This window comes from Lepidochelys kempii, chromosome 3, assembly GCF_965140265.1.
Source record: "Lepidochelys kempii isolate rLepKem1 chromosome 3, rLepKem1.hap2, whole genome shotgun sequence".
NCBI lineage: Eukaryota > Metazoa > Chordata > Testudines > Cheloniidae > Lepidochelys > Lepidochelys kempii.
The window spans coordinates 196,730,281-196,752,166 of NC_133258.1; the positions used below are offsets into that span (position 1 = coordinate 196,730,281).

General features: G+C 40.7%; 1 protein-coding gene and 1 pseudogene across 3 annotated transcripts in view; one reads left to right on the top strand and one right to left on the bottom strand.

Annotated features, from left to right (window-relative positions):
• The window catches only part of KIF16B (kinesin family member 16B), a 243,691-nt gene that overhangs the window by 75,296 nt on the left and 146,509 nt on the right, over nt 1–21,886 (top strand). The window lies entirely within an intron of this gene.
• LOC140908346 (large ribosomal subunit protein eL28 pseudogene) lies at nt 17,187–17,601 on the bottom strand (annotated as a pseudogene).

A 21,886-nucleotide genomic window follows, 5' to 3' on the forward strand; every position in this document is an offset into this window, starting at 1 on the left:
CCTATTTACAATGTTTTATTAAAGATCAATTCTGAGTTCCATAATTTCTTTAGACCTCTTCTAAGCTATTAGTGTAACCCGACCAGCTGTCAACCTTTGCCTCTCTTCGTAGACTTTAATTGGCACAAAAGTCTTTTGATGTGGCGGCTGAGTTCTACTAAATATTTTCTCATATGCTTGTAGAGATCATTTCCCTTTCTGGAATCTTACTTTTGTCCACTTATTTAAAATTTCTTTCACTAACCTTTAGAAGTTCCACAAATCAGCTTTATCTTAAACTTCTTTAAATACATGAAGAAGGTGGTGGTGATTTTTTTTCATTTTTTTTCAACTTTGCTTCAGATTTCTTCTTTTCTTCGTTAGTGTTTGTGATACAAATCAGTTTCACACTTTCAGCTTTCTTCCCCTGCGTTTCACATGATTCTTGCACTCTTTTGCTGTATTTATATCTGAACCTTCCCCCCCCACTCATTTAGCATCTAGGAGCCCTAGTCATGGATCAGGTCCCCATTATGCTAGGTGCTGTACAAACAACAAAACAGTCCCTGCCACAAAGATGTTGCAATTATAAGTATAAGACAAGAGACAATAGATGGAGACAGACCCCTTTTATTTCATTGTCCAATCTTTGGCCCCAACCTTGCAGTGAGCTTTATGTGGAAGGGTCCAGCTGACTTTTGTGGGGCACAGAGGTCTGCCTGCACAGAGTTCATTAAAAGACATGGTTCTATGGCCTGACTTCTTATGTAATGATCTCAGTCAGTTTAGTAGCCTTTTTTCCTGAGATCGCACTCTTGTTTAGGGACATAGCCATATTTTCATCAATAATACTAATTCTGCCTTAGTCCTTTACCACACGCTGTGCAAGGAAGATATTGAGCACCTATGTCTATACAATCTTGTTCTCTGTTGTGCCCTTGGGTTGTAATCTAGCCTAAAATCCCTTATTTTCCTTTAAAATCCTCATTCTTTTTCAGGACTGGGTGGGAGACGTGTTCCATTTTTTTCTTGTCCATGCTCCAAACATCTGTCAGTCTTTAAGTATTTATGCCTCACTCTCATCCTCCAAAGTTCGTGCAGCAACTTTCTTTCCACTAAGGAATGGATAAAGCTCACCTTAGAAACAATTAAATCCATTCCTAAATCAGGCTGCTTGGCAGTTGCAGACTCATGCAGACGCTCCCTTGACTTCTTAAGATATGAAATATAAGCACTGGAGATCTGCCTCTAGATAACTCTCAGCCCCAACCAATCAGGGTATTTGAATGATCAAGAGGCCAAAACTACTTTGTTTTTTTTTGTAGAACACTGGGTATTGTTGGCAGGCTATTAATTTTCAGAATCACTTCCTTTCCCCTCTTGTTTATTTGCTAATATTTCCATAATAAACCCTGGCATGACTACCTTACGCTGATCCAGCCAAACTGCATTATATTAATAGCAATAACTGTGGTAACAATAGAAGCACAAGCAGGAATAAAGCACAGACTTAAAGCTGTTCCCTCTTCTCTCTCAACTCTTTTTTTAGTTGCTCAGTTAAAATGCACCCCTTCAACAAATATCCTGTCTGCTTACAAAGAGTCTTTGCCTCCATTTAGAACAATAATCAGTGGTCTACTTAACAGACTTCTAATACACAAGTTGTTCAAACTAATTAGGCTCTTAAAACCACAAGCCATAAAGCTAGCAATATATCTCACATTGCCAGCTGTTGATAGCAACTCATGATTGCAATGCCTATTTCGTGTTTGAATTACAATAATTGTGACGTGCACAGTGAGTGTCTTCAGCAAACAAAAAACTATTTTTAGCACAACTTCCATGAACTGCTAGCGTGCTAGAACCCTAATGCACAATGGGCTTAATAGTCAGAGTCCACTAATACACACTTCTTCTTTAAACCTACATAATTATTATATAATCACAAAATAAGACCTTAATTTTTGATGATTAATGTAAGTTCTCATTCATTTTACGAGTCCATTAATCAGTTTTCACAGAGTATTTACAACACTTATTGTGTAAAGCCCTGATCCTACAAACACTTACAGAGGCATAATTTTGTGAGAAACTTCTCTTCAGTGGGACATGTGTTTAAGTGTTTGCAGGATCCAGGTGCTAAGTTGTAAATGTTTAGGAGCTGAATGAGCAGTGAGCATAATGATAGAGTACAGGGCCAGCCCTAGACCAAATGGCACTGTAGGCGAGGAGGATCTTCGGCGTCCCCCATCCATTTGTTAAATTTTTGAATACCTTATTTTTATTGCATTTGTAGCCCATTTCATGGCTTTGATGCACGATTAGCATGCATGATTTATCCCTGTCATATAAGACGATAAATTTGCTAGGATCTGTATATATTCATGCCATATATAAGCAAATAACAAAATTTGTTTCCGCTAAGCTTATAGAAACTTTTTAATTTTAAGAATTATTGAAATGTAGTAAAATGAAGAAATTGAACTGTGCACCAATATTGGGTGGACAAGTATTTAAATAGCATTACAGTAGGTGCCAACCTCAGAATTTTAACCCTAGTCTTTTAGTTCCAAAGGTTGCTTTTCTTGCCTTTGTCCTTGTGAACTGAAGCAGTGTCAAGAGAGAGCCAAAGACTGGCCAATGGCATTTTCAAGTGATAAAATAGTAAGTGATGTCAGTCTCTCATTGGCCATCATCGATCCAAAGTATGTTTTGATGAGCCTGCCCTTCGAAAAGCTGTGCTCACCATTTGTGACTGTGACTGGCAGCATAAGCAGAATCCTCAAAGCTATCCACATATTAGGAAAAGTGTCCTTCAGCTTTACATCATGAATGAATTGGAGAACTTGGAATGCAGAGTGCTTCCTGTGTGGCAAAATGTAATGGATGTTGTCCAGTTCAACATAGAGGTCTTGATCATTGGGGTCCGAACATTCCCCATGTGTCAGCATCCAGTGAAGATCCATGCAAATGTTCATGTATTTTCCTGTCCACCTTGCTAAGCTTACTAAGGTCATACAAAATTCCCCTGGGTCTTTTTGTAGTGCTTCATTTGTCCAAACCTTTCTTTGATGGACACTTGAGCAGTGTCAATGAGCAAGCAAAGAAACTCTCTCTTGAATTTTTCTTCCGAGCTTTCCATCGCCTCATCTCTGTCCTTGTAACCAAACTGTCTCTTCTTCTGAATACGAGTTTCCTTGAAGGCAGGCTCACCTCCTAAATTTCCTGCCATTTCTTTGGCAGCAGTGATGGCACCTTGAAGTCCTTTGTGTCTGTAGGTCACAACGAAATCAAGGCAGCTTCTTATCAAAGTAGAAGCTGTTGCAGTGTCCTTCGACTGAGTTTGTAATGCCTTGTTTACAGTGTTTACTTGGAACAGAATATCATTCCAAACCACAGTTGAGACTAGGAATTTGAAGTCAAAGATTTGGTTTGCCAGGCTTTGTGCCTTGTGTCAGATTTTGGCCTCGGCTTTACTCGACTGCCAGTTATATCAGGGAGTCATAAACCTCAGTCACTTGGTATTTCACTGGTCTTATGCTGTCAATGCGGCTCTCCCAGTGAGTGTCACTTAGCGATTTCACATTTAGATTTGTAAAATTGTCCATGAGGATCTTCCATCTGATAGCTGATGCTGAAAACAGGACGTATATCCTTTGCACTGCTGTGAAGAGAGATACTGAATCTAAAGAAGATGATGCAGCATATGACACAACCAGGCTGAAGGAATGGCAGCTACAAGGCATGAAGAAAGCTCTTTGATTCAGCACAAGGATCCTTGCGTGGATGCCCCTGCTTCTTCCCTTCATGTTTAGGCCATTGTTGTAGCCTTGAAGTGGCAGTCCAGAAGCTTTATAAATGTTTTGAATGAGAATAAAATAAACAGTTCTGTTAGGCTTTTTCCAGTAGAGTCATCCACAGACCTGAAACAGATAGTGTTTCTTTATTTGGATACAGCCATCCTTGTCGCCTTCAAATCTTACTGTAAATGACATCTTTTCCCTGTGACTAATGTTGGGAGTTGTCAAGGTTCCTTCCCCACTCTGAACTCTAGGGTACAGATGTGGGGACCTGCATGAAAACCTCCTAATCTTACTTTTACCAGCTTAGGTTAAAACTTCTCCAAGGTACAAACTATTTTACCCTTTGCCCTTGGACTTCCACTGCTACCACCAAACGTTTATCTGGGTTTATTTTTATTAGGAAGGTGTTGTTTGGAAACGTCTTTCCCCCCAAATCCTCCCAACCATTGCACCCCACTTCCTGGGGAAGATTTGGTAAAAATCCTCACCAATTTGCATAGGTGACCACAGACCCAAACCCTTGGATCTTAAGAACAATGAAAAAAGCATTCAGGTCTTACAATAAGAATTTTAATAGAAGTAAAAAGAATCACCTCTGTAAAATCAGGATGGTAAATACCTTACAGGGTAATTAGATTCAAAACATAGAGAATCCCTCTAGGCAAAACCTTAAGTTACAAAAAGACACACACACACACAGGAATATCCATTCTATTCAGCACAACTTAATTTCTCAGCCATTTAAAGAAATCATAATCTAACGCATATCTAGCTAGATTACTTACTAAGTTCTAAGACTCCATTCCTGTTCTGTCCCCAGCAAAAGCATCACACAGACAGACAGAGACCCTTTGTTTTTCTCCCTCCTCCCAGCTTTTGAAAGTATCTTATCTCCTCATTGGTCATTTTGGTCAGGTGCCAGCGAGGTTATCCTAGCTTCTTAACCCTTTACAGGTGAAAGGATTTTTCCTCTGGCTAGGAGGGATTTTAAAGGTGTTTACCCTTCCCGTTATATTTATGACAGGAGTGCAGTCCGTTATTACAGTGCAGTACTTTGCTTTGCCAAGCTGTATCAATGTGTTCTCAAACACCTTCCTTGCTGTAAGGTGAATCAATTCATTTTGAATTGTTTTGCTGTAGTAATGGTCCATAGCTTCTTTACAAATTACTTGATGTAGGTTCTCATGCATGACATCGTCGTATTTCCCAAGGAGTTCTACCACACCAAGGTAATTACCATTCTGTTCAGTGAAGAACTTATCCGAGGAGCCCTGGAAAGCCAAATTATTCTTTGCTCCTCCAGTGCTGGGTTTCTACGTTAATAAAATGCGCTGGTTTCCTGTGACTCTGCATTTATTCATCTTGAGCATAGACTCAACCTCCATCCATTTGGAGAAGGCCGTAAAATGGCTGGGTGACTTTCATGTTGCTTCAGAGCATCAGCTAATTTATGCTAGTAATTGTATCCAGATAATACAAGCAACGATTTGTCATTCTTATAAAATATTTTGCAACAAAAACAGAAAACTTTTTCAGTTGATTTCGAGTAAACTAGCCAACTCACCATTCTGGAGTACTCTTTCGCAGTGTGACTTTGAGAAGTGTCGCTTCTGCTCATTTACTGGAAGCGTCATCCTCATTTTTGCCCAACCCATTCAAAATTGTATATTGGCAGTGTTTAGGATCGCCGGCCATAAAGCAGGATCTGATGTATCGATTTGTGGTGTGCAGTTTTTCTTACTGCTATTTCTGTCATCAGGAGAGAGAGATTCTTTTTTACTGTTTCTCTCCTTTTTATGTAAACCAGATTTTTCTTTGTCATTACTCTCCTTTTCATGTAAGTCACACTGTTCATCATTGCTCTCCTTTATGCCGCCAGGAAAACTGGATGATTCTCCATCACTTTCCTCACATTTCCATTCCTCATCTTCAGGTAAATCTGCTAATTCCTTAGTAATAGGACTTCCATCATTTACGCTTTGCTCATCAATTTCTTCTGCAGTGGGATGATCACTACTGCCTAAAGCTCGGTCTATGTTTAGATATTTTCCCATCAGATTTGCCCTTTGCTGCAAACTAGATTGCAGTTGAGCTTTTTGCTTCCTGTACTGAGCTCTTGAATGCTGCTTTGGAGGCATCTTTTGTTTTCTTCAGGTAAAAACGGACAGTATTAGGGAGAGCAAAAGTCTGTTCCACAGTCTTAGAAAGTCATCAAACATTATGTGTTAAGCATGGCAAAAGAAGTAACAGTATTTCATTTATGTTGTTGTGTAGGTAGGGGTTCAATGAATATCTCTGGCATCTCATTAAATATGTCCTTTATTAGTCACTGCGTACACTCTTCAAGTCTTAAAACACAAGTACACTTCCACAATTACACAATAATACAAGGTTCACAGTGTGGCAGCTGAGCTCTCACTTACACTTCAGTTTGTTCTTATATCTCACTGACTGGTGATGCCTCTCCCTTTATATACCTGCGTGGACATGGCTGACAACATTCTAGGAGGTTCAAGGAAAATGTAGTTCACAGAAAATCTGAAAGGTTCCACGAGACTCTACAAACATCCCGAACATTCTAGAAGGAAGGTTAGGGAAAATGAATCCACATATGGAATACCTGAAACATTTTACTTCAAACATTCTACTTTCCCTTTTGTCGCTAACAACAAAAGAGACCCAGAGCCCGCAGCCCCCTAGGCCTGGTACCCCAGACGGTCACCTGGGTTGCCTGCACCTGTACCCGGTCCTGATAGAGTATATTTGTCAGCATACAGATGTTTACATTACTCTATTGACTTTTTTTTGTACTCCGCTTTTGCATATGTTTGTGTACTTGAAAATATTGGAAGGAATAACTATTTCACTTAAACCTTAAATTGTTTCTGAAGATTTTTCAGATTTTAGCAATAAGTGAGTCTAGTTACTGTGAAACTGTTCTTGACTGACCTGTATTGGTTAGTGCACTTTAGTTAGCATGTTGAATGTAAAAAAAGTTATATTCCGAACATGATCATTCACTTTTAAAAGGACACAGTCAACATAAGTATCACACTATTGTCTGAACGTTTTTTTGCCTATTGTTACTTCTATAACTCGCAGAAATTATTTTTACATTTTTCAATTTGCTTTCTGTCTCTGATAACACTTTATGTACTGCCAGTTTGGCTATATCTCTTGCATAGGCACAGTTTTCTCTGTTTAGATCTTTAATAAAGTAATAGGCTGGAGAAAAACAAGTAAGAAATAAGAAAGTATGATTGTACAACTGTAAAAACTGGCAGGGAGATTCACGGGCAGGTTCTATACTTGAAGCTTTTTTTTTTTTAAATAACTAGATGTCAGGGTGATGGGATTTGTTTTTTCTGTTAGAAAACAAAAAAAAATGTATAATGTTGCATTTATCAAACTACATTTGTATTACAAAGACTGGTAAAGGTAGTTTGCATCAAATATAACTTCTTATTTACACATTATAAAATTTTCCCCATCAGTTACTTTGGAGGCTGTGGGGCAGGAAAGATGTTAGGGTTTTTTTAAGCTGTTAGCATTTATTTCTCAGTGTCTGTACCTTCTCAGTGGTAAAAACCCTACAAATTACCATAGCTTCCCCTTTTTTCTAAAAACCCATTTCAGTGCTTTTTTGTTTTTCAGCACTAGATGTCACTGTGGATATCAAAATCCACTTTCTGTGGCAGTTTAATTCACAGACATTTCAAGGTAAAATGGCTTGCAATATAATGACTGTAATTGCCATGTCGACATTCTTAAACAGAAGAACATGAGAATGCCAAAACAGTGCTTTGGGGACAAGTCCTGATGAATCCCACAAACAATTTTGATAGAAATGCTGTCTGAACAACAGTTTAAAAAACTGGGTAATATGATTATTTATAAATTCAGGATTATTGCAGCTTTTTGTGATCATTTTCAGCTATTTTTAAAAATACTGCAAGAGCTAAAAAGTTTGACTAATACTTCTTGAGCTGAAAACTTGAGACAGTATGTATTTACTTTCCACTTACAGTATCTTGTGGTTGGAAATGCCAATGGCACCGATATATATTTTCCATTTCTAACTGTTTTTTCAAACTTTTTTTTCTCATCCACTGCATCAGCAGATTTATAATAATACTTTAAGTAGTTAAGATTTAATCTGCTTTTTTGCCTACTCCTTCTGATGTTCACTACCTGCATCTGGCAGTTGTGACAGAGGTGCTTTTACCAGAGTTGGCTGTTAACAATCAATTTTTGATCATTGTAAACCCTTGTGTAGACTGTTTTTTTTTTTTTCTGGTGATGACCTTTAATTCATATTTTTAGCTCTCCATTTTATTAGAAATGTATTCCTTGTACCTTGACAGGTTTCAGAGTAGCAGCCGTGTTAGTCTGTATCTGCAAAAAGAAAAGGAGGACTTGTGGCACCTTAGAGACGAACAAATGTATTTGAGCATAAGCTTTCGTGAGCTACAGCATGCATCTGATGAAGTGAGCTGTAGCTCACGAAAGCTTATGCTCAAATAAATTTATTCATCTCTAAGGTGCCACAAGTTCTCTTTTTCTTTTTCCTTGTACCTGTGATCTCCTTCTCCCTCTCCCTCTCTGGCTTATCTTTATTTATAAAATCAAGTACTGTGGCAATACACATATTGATCACTTTCATGGGACTTACAGTTGAGAGAACTTGCGGTCATTAAAGAACACACAATTCTCCTACTCACCCAAAGCCTATATTGTTGAACTTGTTGTTCTAATGGGACCTGGTTTTATAGAGGGAGAGACATGAGAAATACCAAGATATCTTAAAAACTTGGGATGAAATAGTTCTGAAGTAGTTGTTCAGTGTGACACGTATAGAATAGAGGGTTATCGGATGTGTTTTACCAGCCCAGTATCTATTGTTCCACTACAAACTATACAGATTTTGAATGAGAGTTTGGACATAGATTATCCAAAACAATGTTCTCCTATACCAGCTGGATCTTTGGATGATATCATACCAATGCTTAATGCCTCACGGGATCATCTCACTTGCTGATTGCTGGTACTTATTCATATGCATATGTTAATAAGAGGGGAAAATAATACAGTAGATACAAGTATTGTAAAATAATTAGAAAAACATAAAGGATTTCAATTCTGCTCTTGGAGCATAGCATATTTCCTCTAGGAAAACACTTTCCTCCTCCTCCTCACTGCACTCAACAATGATTTTTTGGTGCCTTGTCCAGTTTCAATATGGACTTGCATCTGTGAGGAGGAAGAGGAAAGGGAAATTGGGAGCTGACCTACCCATAGCTCTTACCCCAATACAAACATTACTGAAAGTGGCCCAGCCACCAGGGGAACATGGACTGCAGCAGTCAGAAGTGGATTTCAGAAGAAATAGTTGCCTGATTCCAAGTCTCCCCCGCCCAACTGAGTTGACCTTGTTAGGAAAACTCCCTTCTCTTTCCCCTTCAGCTGCCTGCAATGCCTTCTTGGTGCTCGGACCACTTCAAACTTCCCTTTTCTACTAGATAGTCGAACTCAGTGGTGTCTTACATTTCTGATTAGTTTTCATTTCAGGTTAAAGGGTTTCTTTAAGTTAAAACCACCTGGGCTATCGGAGAAGTACAGTTGGGAGTAGCAATTTCTGAACTCACCAGCAGTGGATTAGGGGCTGGATTGAATAAATTAGTTGATTCAGGCTGTGCATTCCAAAGAGGGCCCTCAAGTTTCTGGGAATGTCTGTGCTCCCAAGTGTCTGGCTGCCAGCCGCCTGCTTATGATTGGACCACTATGTTTGTGGATTATCTAGGCCATTCTTAGCCTTAATCCATCCCTGGGGATTGCATGCATTTTTCAAATGGGGGAGAGAGCTGCTTTGAAAATTCCTTTTACAGCCCAGATGCCACTTGTTCAGCAGTTTTTTCTGGGGATCTGGACTGCTTTTCCATTCATTTTCTTGTGGAAATCTGCTAAATTGAAAACAGAGTAAGCTCCTGATCTACCTTTTTAATTTTTTTAAAGAGAAGCAATAAACTCTCTGATAGCAGCCTATCTGCTAAAGAAGCAAAGCAGTAAGTGTTCTGGAGAGAAGCAGAGGAAAGAGGCGAAGTGGAACAGGCAATCTTATTTAGACTCGGGTATGGGAGGAAGAAGAAACTCTTAAACACTAACATTTCAAAAGAAAGATGTAAACACACACTTTCCCCCTCTCCTTTCAAATTAATTATTTCCAGTAGTTGTATAGAAATATCTGTTCAGTGAGATTAGTTTAAACTAATGTAAACTACCAGAGCCACTTCATTATATTCACATTCCAGGATGTGTTTAGTAGTTCAGTAATATACGACTTGGGGAGCTTAAATATATAATGCTGTATTGTACCTAATATGTGTATTAACTGGCAGCTAAGCATATCCTGGACTTGTATTGCGATTCTAATGCATTTAGAGACGAAGCTTTGGCCCTATACACTGCTCAAGTACATAGACTATGTTTATAACATCTGCTAGAGGATAAATGCACCTTTCAGATTGGCAATACAACCACTATCGCCACTACTGCAGCCTGAGAGTATTCCCAACTGGAGGAAGGGGAGATTTTGTGGTTAAGACACTGGATTTAGGAGATCAACATTCAATTTCTGAGTGCCAGAGACTTCCTTTGTGAGTTTGGTCAAGTCACCTAATCTCAGGCTCAGTCTCCTCTTTGTGAGAAACATCAAAGATATGGTGGTGAGGACTAGATAGAAACTCTTATTGCCCCTCTCTCTCTACAGGGGATTTTGCCAGTGGACCCTCATAGTCCTGAATCCATCCCTCTCAAAGCACCACTGTAGGCTGAGGTCTAGGTAACTCCTTTGGAACATCACCGTGTAGCCCATGCTCTCAGTGTGTTGCTCAGTCTCCCTGAGCAGTGAGTGCAACTTCTGCTACATTCAGAGCAGGCAGGGAAGGAGGGAGATAAGGACTGAGAGAAGAATTTGAAGCTAACTACTGTAAACGTGTAATGGTGGCTTTCTAGAATAAGTACATTGGCAAAAGAAATAAACAAAGGAAACTAGTGAAATATTTGCAAAATTTAACTTTTAAAATGAGAAACTGCCTTAACCATGAGACTTCCCTTTTATCCTCCTGCAATCCACCGCCACATTTACAACTGGCTTAACTCAATGTGTCACTTCTAAATACAAGCTGGAACAGATTGTTTAGCATAAGCAGTTAACACACAATCTATAAGACCCTTCAAGGTGAAGGACCCATAAGCACCACTGGAGTCGTAGGAAGCAAAGAAAGGGCGGGAGGAAGCAGCTGGGAGGGCAGTTGGAAGTGGGTGAAAGATTGTTGTAATAAACCATAAATCCAGTGTGTCTATTCAGTCATGATTTTTAATGTCTAGCAAAGTTATGACTTTAAGCTCCCAGGCTTGTCTTTTGAAAGTGTTCTGCAGGTTTCTTGGAGGATGAGGACTGATAGTGCTCTAATGAATTGACCTACAGCAGTTCAGCTGCATTGGTGCAGCGTGTTAACTGTAGACTTGCCCTGAGTTTCCCAGACCTACAGAACAACTCTGTGTAAGCTTGAAAACTTGTTTCTCTCACCAACAGAAATTGGTCTAAGAAGAAATATTACTCACCTTGTCTCTCTGTAATAACCTGGGATCAACACAGCTACAACACTTCATACATTGAAATCAGTGGAAGTTTTGTCTGTGCAAAGTCAAAGATCAAACGTTTTAACTTATTAAATTGATTCTATGAACGAAGACCAAATTTCCTGAATAATGATTTGTATCTGTTAAAGGTTTATAATGGAAGTGCTTACAGAACGTTACTTGCTGTGGCACTTCTGGGTGTCACTAGGATAATGGTAAAAAGAAAGGGAGTACTTGTGGCACCTTAGAGACTAACCAATTTATTTGAGCATAAGCTTTCGTGAGCTACAGCTCACTTCATCGGATGCATTCAGTGGAAAATACAGTGGGGAGATTTATATACATAGAGAACATGAAACAGTGGGTGTTACCATACACACTATAACGAGAGTGATCAGGTAAGGTGAGCTATTACCAGCAGGAGAGCGGGGGCGGGGGGGACCTTTTGTAGTAATAATCAAGGTGGGCCATTTCCAGTAGTTGACAAGAACATCTGAGGAACAGTGGGGGGTGGGGGTGGGGAAATAGTTTTACTTTGTGTAATGACCCATCCACTCCCAGTCTTTATTCAAGCCTAAGTTAATTGTATCCAGTTTGCAAATTCATTCCAATTCAGCAGTCTCTCATTGGAGTCTGTTTTTGCTGAAGAATTGCCACTTTTAGGTCTGTAATCGAGTGACCAAAGAGATTTAAGTGTTCTCCGACTGGTTTTTGAATGTTCTAATTCTTGACATCTGATTTGTGTCCATTTATTCTTTTACGTAGAGACTGTCCAGTTTGACCAATGTCTATGGCAGAGGGGCATTGCTGGCACATGATGGCATATATCACATTGGTAGATGTGCAGGTGAACGAGCCTCTGATAGTGTGGCCGATGTGATTAGGCCCTATGATCGTGTCTCCTGAATAGATATGGGGACACAGTTGGCAACAGGCTTTGTTGCAAGGATAGGTTCCTGGGTTAGTGGTTCTGTTGTGTGGTTGCTGGTGAGTATTTGCTTCAGGTTGGGGGGCTGTCTGTAAGCAAGGACTGGTCTGTCTCCCAAGATCTGTGAGAGTGATGGGTCGTCCTTCAGGGTAGGTTGCAGATCCTTGATGATGTGCTGGAGAGGTTTTAGTTGGGGGCTGAAGGTGATGGCTAGTGGCGTTCTGTTATTTTCTTTGTTGGTCCTGTCCTGTAGTAGGTAACTTCTGGGTACACTCTTCTGGCTCTGTCCATCTGTTTCTTCATTTCAGCAGGTGGGTATTGTAGTTGTAAGAATGCTTGATATAGATCTTGTAGGTGTTTGTCTCTGTCTGAGGGGTTGGAACAAATGCGGTTGTATCGTAGAGCTTAGCTGTAGACGATGGATCATGTGGTGTGGTCTGGATGGAAGCTGGAGGCATGTAGGTAGGAATAGCGGTCAGTAGGTTTCCAGTATTGGGTAGTGTTTATGTGACTATCGCTTATTAGCACTGTAGTGTCCAGGAAGTGGATCTCTTGTGTGGACTGGTCCAGGCTGAGGTTGATGGTGGGATGGAAATTGTTGAAATCGTGGTGGAATTCCTCAAGGGCTTCTTTTCCATGGGTCCAGATGATGAAGATGTCATCAATGTAGCGCAAGTAGCAGAGGGGCATTAGGGGACGAGAGCTGAGGAAGTGTTATTCTAAGTAAACCATAACAATGTTGGCATACTGTGGGGCCATGCGGGTACCAATAGCAGTGCCACTGATTTGAAGGTATACATTCTCCCCAAATGTGAAATAGTTATGGGTGAGGACAAAGTCACAAAGTTCAGCCACCAGGCTTGCCGTGACATTATCGGGGATAGTGTTCCTGACGGCTTGTAGTCCACCTTTGTGTGGGATTTTGGTGTAGAGGGCTTCTACATCCATAGTGGCTAGGCTGGTGTTTTCAGGAAAGATTACCGATGGATTGTGGTTTCCTCAGGAAGTAAGGTGTATAACTGGTCCTGTAATTCCAGTGTTCTTGAAAGGAATAGCATCATTAATTTCCCATCATTTTAGCTTTACTATGCCAGTATTTGCTCATTTGGATAGTTCTGCATTCTGCATCTGCTTTTTTAATTGACATTCATTTCAGAGAGCTGTTGATGCCTGCGTGGGCTGCTGCCGCAGCACCTGCATTTCACAGTAAGCTGTTCACAACAATTTTCTGATCTTGGGAGCTGCAGAATCTTTAATGAGTTTTCTTGATTGATGAGGGTGATATGGCCTAAAGCAGTAAGACAGAGAAAAATCTGATTAGGAAGTTTCTTCTCAGTTGTGGTTTTCTTTGTGGCTTTGAATAGTGGAAGTTAGTTTCTTCCAGAAGAGTAAAGTATGTTTATTGTACCTCTTTTTACAATGAAGTTGAATCCACTAGCGAGAGAGGATAGTTTTATTGCTTTGCGCGGTTATTTGGGAGAGGAGGATTTGGTGGTGATTTTGTGGTTTTATGAGAGACTCATTACATATGTATGTAAACATCAAAATTCATAGTGAATGATTATATATTTTAATATTTCTTTTTAAAGGGCAATTTTTCTTTAATTTTCCTAAACATTCTAATAAAAGCACATTATAGCACATCATTCAGAGTACTGGGTTCTTAGATTACAAAATACTCACCACTTCCTGGACACTACAGTGCTAATAAGCGATGGTCACATAAACACCACCCTATACCGGAAACCTACTGACCACTATTCCTACCTACATGCCTCCAGCTTTCACCCAGACCACACCACACGATCCACTGTCTACAGCCAAGCTCTAGGATACAACCGCATTTGTTCCAACCCCTCAGACAGAGACAAACACCTACAAGATCTATATCAAGCATTCTTACAACTACAATACCCACCTGCTGAAGTGAAGAAACAGATTGACAGGGCCAGAAGAGTACCGAGAAGTCACCTACTACAGGACAGGACCAACAAAGAAAATAACAGAACGCCACTAGCCGTCACCTTCAGCCCCCAACTAAAACCTCTCCAACGCATTATCAAGGATCTACAACCTATCCTGAAGGACGACCCATCACTCTCACAAATCTTGGGAGACAGGCCAGTCCTTGCTTACAGACAGCCTCCCAACCTGAAGCAAATACTCACCAGCAACCACACACCACACAACAGAACCACTAACCCAGGAACCTATCCTTGCAACAAAGCCCGTTGTCAACTGTGCCCATATATCTATTCAGGCTACACCATCATAGGGCCTAATCACATCAGCCACACTATTAGAGGCTCGTTCACCTGCACATCTACCAATGTGATATATGCCATCATGTGCCAGCAATGCCCCTCTGCCATGTACATTGGGCAAACTGGACAGTCTCTACGTAAAAGAATCAATGGACACAAATCAGATGTCAAGAATTATAACATTCATAAACCAGTCGGAGAACACTTCAATCTCTCTGGTCACTCGATTTCTGATCTAAAAGTGACTATTCTTCAGCAAAAAAATCTTCGAAAACAGACTCCAATGAGAGACTGCTGAATTGGAATTCATTTGCAAATTGGATACAATTAACTTAGGCTTGAATAGAGACTGGGAGTGGTTGAGTCATTATACAAAGTAAAACTATTTCCCCTTGTTTATTCCTCCCCCCAGACGTTCTTGTTAACTCCTGGAAATGTGCTGCAAATGGCCCACCTTGATTATCACTTCAAAAGGTTTTCTCTCCCACCACCCCACTCTCCTGCTGGTAATAGCTCATCTTAAGTGATCACTTTCCTTACAGTGTGTATGATAAACACCCATTTTTTCATGGTCTGTGTGTATATAAATCTCCTCACTGTATTTTCCACTTTATGCATTCAATGAAGTGAGCTGTAGCTCATGAAAGCTTATGCTCAAATAAATTGGTTAGTCTCTAAGGTGCCACAAGTACTCCTTTTCTTTTTACTATAGCATTAGTGATGTGTTCCCTATTCAGCACAAAAGATAGCAAGCTTCTAACGAAGCTCTGCTATGGCTGGCAATTTAAATGTACAAAGGCAGAAAATTCAGAATTACTATTATTTTGGGAACAAGAACTCAGTCTCAGTGAACATATAAAAGTAGGACATAAACTTGATGGAATATATACAGTATTATGCAATATAGACAAAGAGTCTTTAACAGACATGGGTAATGAGGAAAGCAGCTTCTTTGGTACAAGACACAGTGAATCAGTTTCTTCCTTTTTAATGGGTGCCTTGTCATTTTAATGGGAATCTCAAATTTGTCAAAGTCATTTTCTTGGAATGGTTTTTGGCTGTAATTGTCTTGTCAGTCACAATTAGACACAACTGAATTTTCTTGCAAGTGCTGCTTTCGTCTTGACTAGTCTCACTAAATGATTGCAAGGGCATTAATTTTCTCCCATTTTTGTGGTAAGATGCTTGTTGCGGTCTTGGCTCTCTTGCTATGACCATATCTGTCTGATTTCTCCTCGTGGATGTCCTGTCTTAAACTCAACAGGTCAGATATTGAACTTGTCATCTCCCCTTTTAATTTCGTTAGAACCATTGCCAATAAATCCATTATCCTTTTATTCACCTATGCTCACAACCTTTGGTGTCTTATCTAGTTCCACCTCTGTCCTTCCCTCCACGCATCCAAGCTGTCGCCAGATCACATCACTGCTAAATGCTCTCTCACATTCAACTGGAGCACTGTGAATTGTAGCTACTGTTGTTTTAGTCTTTTTGCAGTCCTTGTATTCTGAACCCTTGTACTGATAGTTATGCTAATATTGAAGGTCTTGCAGAGACTTACATCCTCACAGAGTATGTCATAAATAGGAGGCCAGCTCTTCAGATGTCAGTAGCTCATGGCATTGTCCATTTCTGAATATTCAGCGGTGTAAACATGAACATCACAGGCTGGGGTGCAGAAGACCTTTTTGAACATCAGCTTTGTTTCCAAGCTGTGTTTCAAACTCCTGGAAAACTGTCATACAAGAATTTGTGCATATCTTCAAAGATGCAATTGAATATTCCCCAAATACAGTGAGTCACCTGTTCTACATTTTTCAGCATATGGTCTTGATGGGTTACCCATCACTGCAAACACAGAAATCTGCATGGATGATATCTATCTGTGAGTGTTCTGGTAATGTTATGTCCTTTCTCTGCAGCTGTCCTGATAGCTCTCCAAGTTTGATCCAGTGGCTGACATGATTGCTATGTTATACAGGGACTCAGAGTTTCAGGATGTTTTTTTGGTCTGTGGCAGCTTCACTGAAATGTTCAGAGCACAGTGTAGATGGTCCAGACAACCTTGATAGCTGAGTTGATCCAGTCCAGAATATATCCAAGATCTTGTCAGTGGTGATCAGCTGATCTACTGGAGTCTGGGCTCAGTGTGAGTTCATTCTTATCCTTGGAAGACCAATGACAGAGGATCTATACAGTATCAAAGAACTCCTGTAGTTGATTCATTCCAGCTGAGTTTCTGGCTGCTCTCCAACAATAAATTCAGAGTGGCTGTGCTAGACTTGAGTTGTGGATAGAGAGTTAAGAGGCAGATAGCTATTCTGGATTTCCTACCCTCCCGCCTCTTCCCTACAATTACCATGGGTGCTCTTTTTGATGCAAAAGAGATCCAGTTGTTTTGCAGAAGGTTTTCAGCATAGCAGTTGTGACTTCAGTTATATCCTGTAGCTGAACAGTCAGTCAGATGAATAGCTTACCCATGAATGATATTGAGCTTTCCCATCAGCAGTTTTTTTTATTTTTATTTTATTTTTTTTTTGTTTGAACCCTTTATTGGGACATGCTAGCCATTCACACTGTCTTGGTAGCCCAGGTTCTCTTCTTCAGCACCAGCTTCTGGCTCCACAGGATAGTGCTGGTGCGGCGCAGAGCTGCCATGCACAGATCCTTGCGGTCGTTGTTCTTGCGGATGATGTGACGCAGGCTGTTGAGCGTAGCCCAGGCGTTCTTGTTAATGGTAGTCTTCTCATAGTTCGTGGCTGCCTTACGCTCACCTGCCCGTTTCTTCAGCACCACCACAATCTCCTTGCCAGGTGCCGCGGGCTCCACGCCGACCATCTTGCGATGGATCAGCCCATTGTAGTGGAAGGAGTTTCTGGCCTTCAGGTTGTTCGGCTTGGTGCTGTAGGTTTGTTTGCTCCGCTTGTGGAGAAAGCTGGAGCTGTTGCGAACGATCATCCACTGCAGGTGGGCCGACATCGCCCTTCTCTCGGGTACATGAGTAAGACTCAGAGCTTACTTAAAGTTGTGGACCTATCTATCATCAGAGTTGAACTGTCTTCTCCTCTATATATTTATGACACTTCATTTCTGCAGAACCTAGTCCATGGTGACTGGACACACTCTTAGTGAAGAATTTGTTCATGTTGAGTTCATTCAATTCTTGCACATCAGTGTTTGTGGGGAAAATTTGCAAAAGCCCCCTGATATTTGACATTTTTACATGCTATATGAAAAAAGGATTTTTTCTGTTAGAGAGCTACTTTGGGCCAGCAAATTTTCAGACATGTGTTTGCCTCTTTGATTTTTTTTTTTTTTTTTTGCTTTTGTGTTTTGTTTTTAGCCACAACAAATGCTTTGCTTTTGAAGGGATGCACTGACTCAGGCTTGTTTTCACCACATGAAGATACTTCCATTTGCCCACTCCATAAACAGTCAGATTCAATTTCTGAATTCTTCACTTTTGTATGTGTATTTCATCTCAACTTCTTGGCCTTCACAATGATCCAGAGGGGTGCTCAATTTTCTTCCTCAGGCACTGGCTAAGAATCCAGCAGTCAAGAATTGATGCTACATGGAACAGTGTCCCCATCGAACTGCATGGAGGAATTTGGGCTGTCTTGTACTCAACGGCTCTTCCTCTCTTAGTTGAACTCCTTGCAAGATTCTGTCTTCTGCTGTTTTCTTATCTTGTTGTCACTCTCTCAAACTCCATGGCTGACCTTTCCTAAAGAATAAAGGAAACTGGTACACAAAGAGAAGCTAATTTAAAAATAAATGGGTATTTACTGATTCTCAACTCTCCTTCCAGCAGCAGGTTCTTCTGAGCTAGCATGACTATATTTTTAAAAACCACCTATGCAGAAAAAACTTGGGATCATGAGTCCTCTGCTAAGGTGCACTGGAGTCTCTACCTTGTTGAGCTGCACTGTGGTGGGGTGGACTGACCCTCCACTTTCTGGGCTACTTTTTGTTTGGGGTAGCTGCAGCTCTTCCCTGACCACAAGAGGTATTGAGCTGCTGTTGCTGTAATAGCTCTTTGGGTCTGCTTCTCCTTTGATGGCTCCTGATGCTACTGCTTCTCTCTGTGTGGAGGTCAGAAGTAGAAGAAATACTCTGGCAGCTCCAGCTGCTCCCTTGTGAGCAGCTGCCCCTTCTGCAGTTGTACTAGTCCCCTCTGCTGCTGACTGCGAGCACAGTGGAGGGTAGCAGCAGGCCTGGACAGAAGCTTCTGTGCCCAGGGACAGATATCTTCTGTTTGGAAGATTGGTATCGGCACCACCGACCATTCAAAGCCAGCGGTGCCAGTGTGTGGTGGAACAAGATGGCGGTGACCTCAAAGAGTTGCTATTAAGGTGATTTGAGTCCTGGGCTAAGGCACTGACAATGACAGACAGGTCTCTCCTGACTTCTAAGCAGCACTCAGAGTGAAGATCCTTTGTGGAATCTGAGGACACTACATCTTGAAGAAGATACATTTCCAAGTAAGGATCGATAAATCTGCCTATTCTTAACCATGAGACCATGCTTCCTTCAAAGGAAACCCTATCAAAGGGTGCAAGATCAGTTATCTCCATGCTAAAACAAAAAGCCCCAGAAGCTGCCCTACTGAAGCATGAAAGATTGGTGCACTGGAAACTACATCATATCACCAACAACACAACTGGTATTCTAGCAGCCTACTTGGTGACATTGTTTTTAAAAAAGAATCTTGGGAGAACCAAAACTTGAAAAGCAATGCAAATGTTACATAGCAATATGTTTTGCCTTCATTTAATTGTTAATTACAGTCTTAAGAATGTTCTTTGTCCTGATAAATCTAACTAGACTTTTTATTACAGTCACCCAGAAAAAGATTTAATTGAGTTGGGGTGAGAAGAGAAGCAAAGGAATGTGGTTATATTTTTTGATGTCCAAACAAGTCAGACAGAGTTGCTTATTGGTTGTCGGGGAAAATGCAAACATCTACTCTCTGTCTTAATAAGTGCTGTATATCCTGGTCTCATTCATCAGCTCACCTGAAGCTTGCCTGGAGAAACTTTTCCATTGGGAATTGGAGCTGACAATGTGGTATGCGCGAAAGTTCAAACCCTTCAAACATTATCTCACTGTTTTTTCCTAATCATGTTCTTATTAGTAAAGTCCTTTCTTGACTCTTGCCAGAGCTGTGAACAAATATATTATACTTCTGGGAAATGGGTAATCCAGCTATTCAGTGAGTACAGCATTTCATACATTGAGAACAGAAAGGCCTGTATTTTCAGTATTTATCTTTGGCAGAACTGGAAGCCCCACCTATAGTTAAGGTTGTCTAACCCTTCCTATTATAAGCCCCTGTTCTCAGTTGCTTATGTCTTTGCCACACTGGTTCACTCTGATTTATTTTGATGCTTTCAGCTTAAGTAGTTTAGTCAAGAATGAGTTTAGAGAAGAATATATTATTTTGCGCATGTTAAAAACAAAACAACAAAGCATAGAGAAGCTCCAGGGCTTCCAGTTGGAACAGTGACTTGCTGTTTGGTGGGGGAGGAGGTCGGAGAAGAATGGGCTGGAGAGGTCACCTGGTGTCAGGGACGGGTGTCTTGCTATCCCTGCAAAAAATTGCCAAATTCAATCAATTTATAAGACAACCCCCCCTCATCCCAAAGAAAAATTTGCATACACTCAGCAGAGAGTTAATAGAGTTTAACTAAATTATCCAAAGATTCCATCTGTACTGAGCATGTTCCAGTACAGGGCTGCAGGGGCTGGGCAGAATTTTCCCTGCAACTGCTCTTCCTGGCTGCCTGGGGTCACTGTGGCAATGGGCAGCAGAAGTCGGAGGAAGGAGATTCTCTCCTGTGCTCTCAATGCTCCCGGTGCTGGCACCAAGGCAGTGTGGAGGAAGAAGCATGTGTTTCAAATACATATGGCTAAGAAATGGGGGAAAGAGGAGTTTTCAGGGGCGAGGGGTGAGAGGGAAGTAAAAGGGGAGGAGGGCAGGAGCTCGGGAATGGGGAGGTGAGATAAGAGCAGAGGAGGATAGACAGGCTGGGGTCACAGAGGAAGAATGGTGTAAAACTGTTGGAACATGCTCCCCTCCAAAACTTGGAATTGAACCCATGAGTTCTGAGTTTGTACATTTCTCTGCTGTCAGCAAATAACTGTGCCACCCCCTGGGAAAGTGAGTGTCTCATCCCCGTCTAGTGACTGGTCCACATAAGATACCAGTGCGCTATTTCTGCCAGTCAGTCCATTAGTTTAAGTGGTAGAGGTCTGTGCTGCGGATCCAAAGATTCAGATGCTGGTGCTGATCCAAACTGGGGGTCAATATTATTACACAAGAAGAATTTATTTTCAGTTTTGTTTAAATTAGGAAATTGCATTTTAAAAAAACTGTTAAAATAATGTTAAGGTTGCAAAGTCCATTTCTTAAGTTAGAAAAAGCCATAATTAAATTTCCCATGCAACCTTAAATTGTCCCCCTTCTCTCTGTGGTATAATCCAATCTTTAATGACATGATCACACACTATTTTTTCATCAGGACCTTTGCCTCATTCAGTGCACAGGCTGGACTGTGCTCTTGTAATGAACTGAAGTTGGGTAGTGAATGAGGCTCTTGTCTGCCTCATTAGTTGGAGAAATTGGAAAGTCTGTAGTGAATGAGGCTGGGAATTGCAGAAAGAGAAAGGATAGTCTTCAGGTTAAGGAAGCTGAATTGGATTCTGTCTCTGCTTCTGCCACAGATTTCCTAGGTGGTAAGGAAGGACTAAGTTTTCAGTTGGTCATTGTTTGTATGTTCTGCATTTTCCAAGTACCTTGAGTCATCTGGGGCCAGGTTTGCAGAAGTGCTGAATGCTCATGACTGCAACTGAAGTCTGATGCTACTGTGGTTTGGATAAATAAAGTGCTGTACAACTCATAAGTATTCTGAAAAATCAGTCCCTAGGTTTCACAAGTTGGGCACCCAGAATTAGTGAATACTTTCGATAGTTTTGCCCCTAACTGCTCTGTGCCTTCATTTCCCATCTGTGAAATGGGGATAGCAATAGACCCTTATCTTACAGGGATGTTGTAAAGATAAATTCATTGTTTGTTTCACTCTTGGAGATAATAAAGTGGAAATATCCATGAATAAATTATTAACTTAGTATTTAGTGCAAGGTTTGAAAGATGTGCAGTAAATAACACCTGGGGCCACACAATGAATGGCGATTAAAAAAAAGAAATTGGAATGTACCCATTCACTCAACACTGTCCATTCTGTACATTGAATGATGCAGGAGTCCTG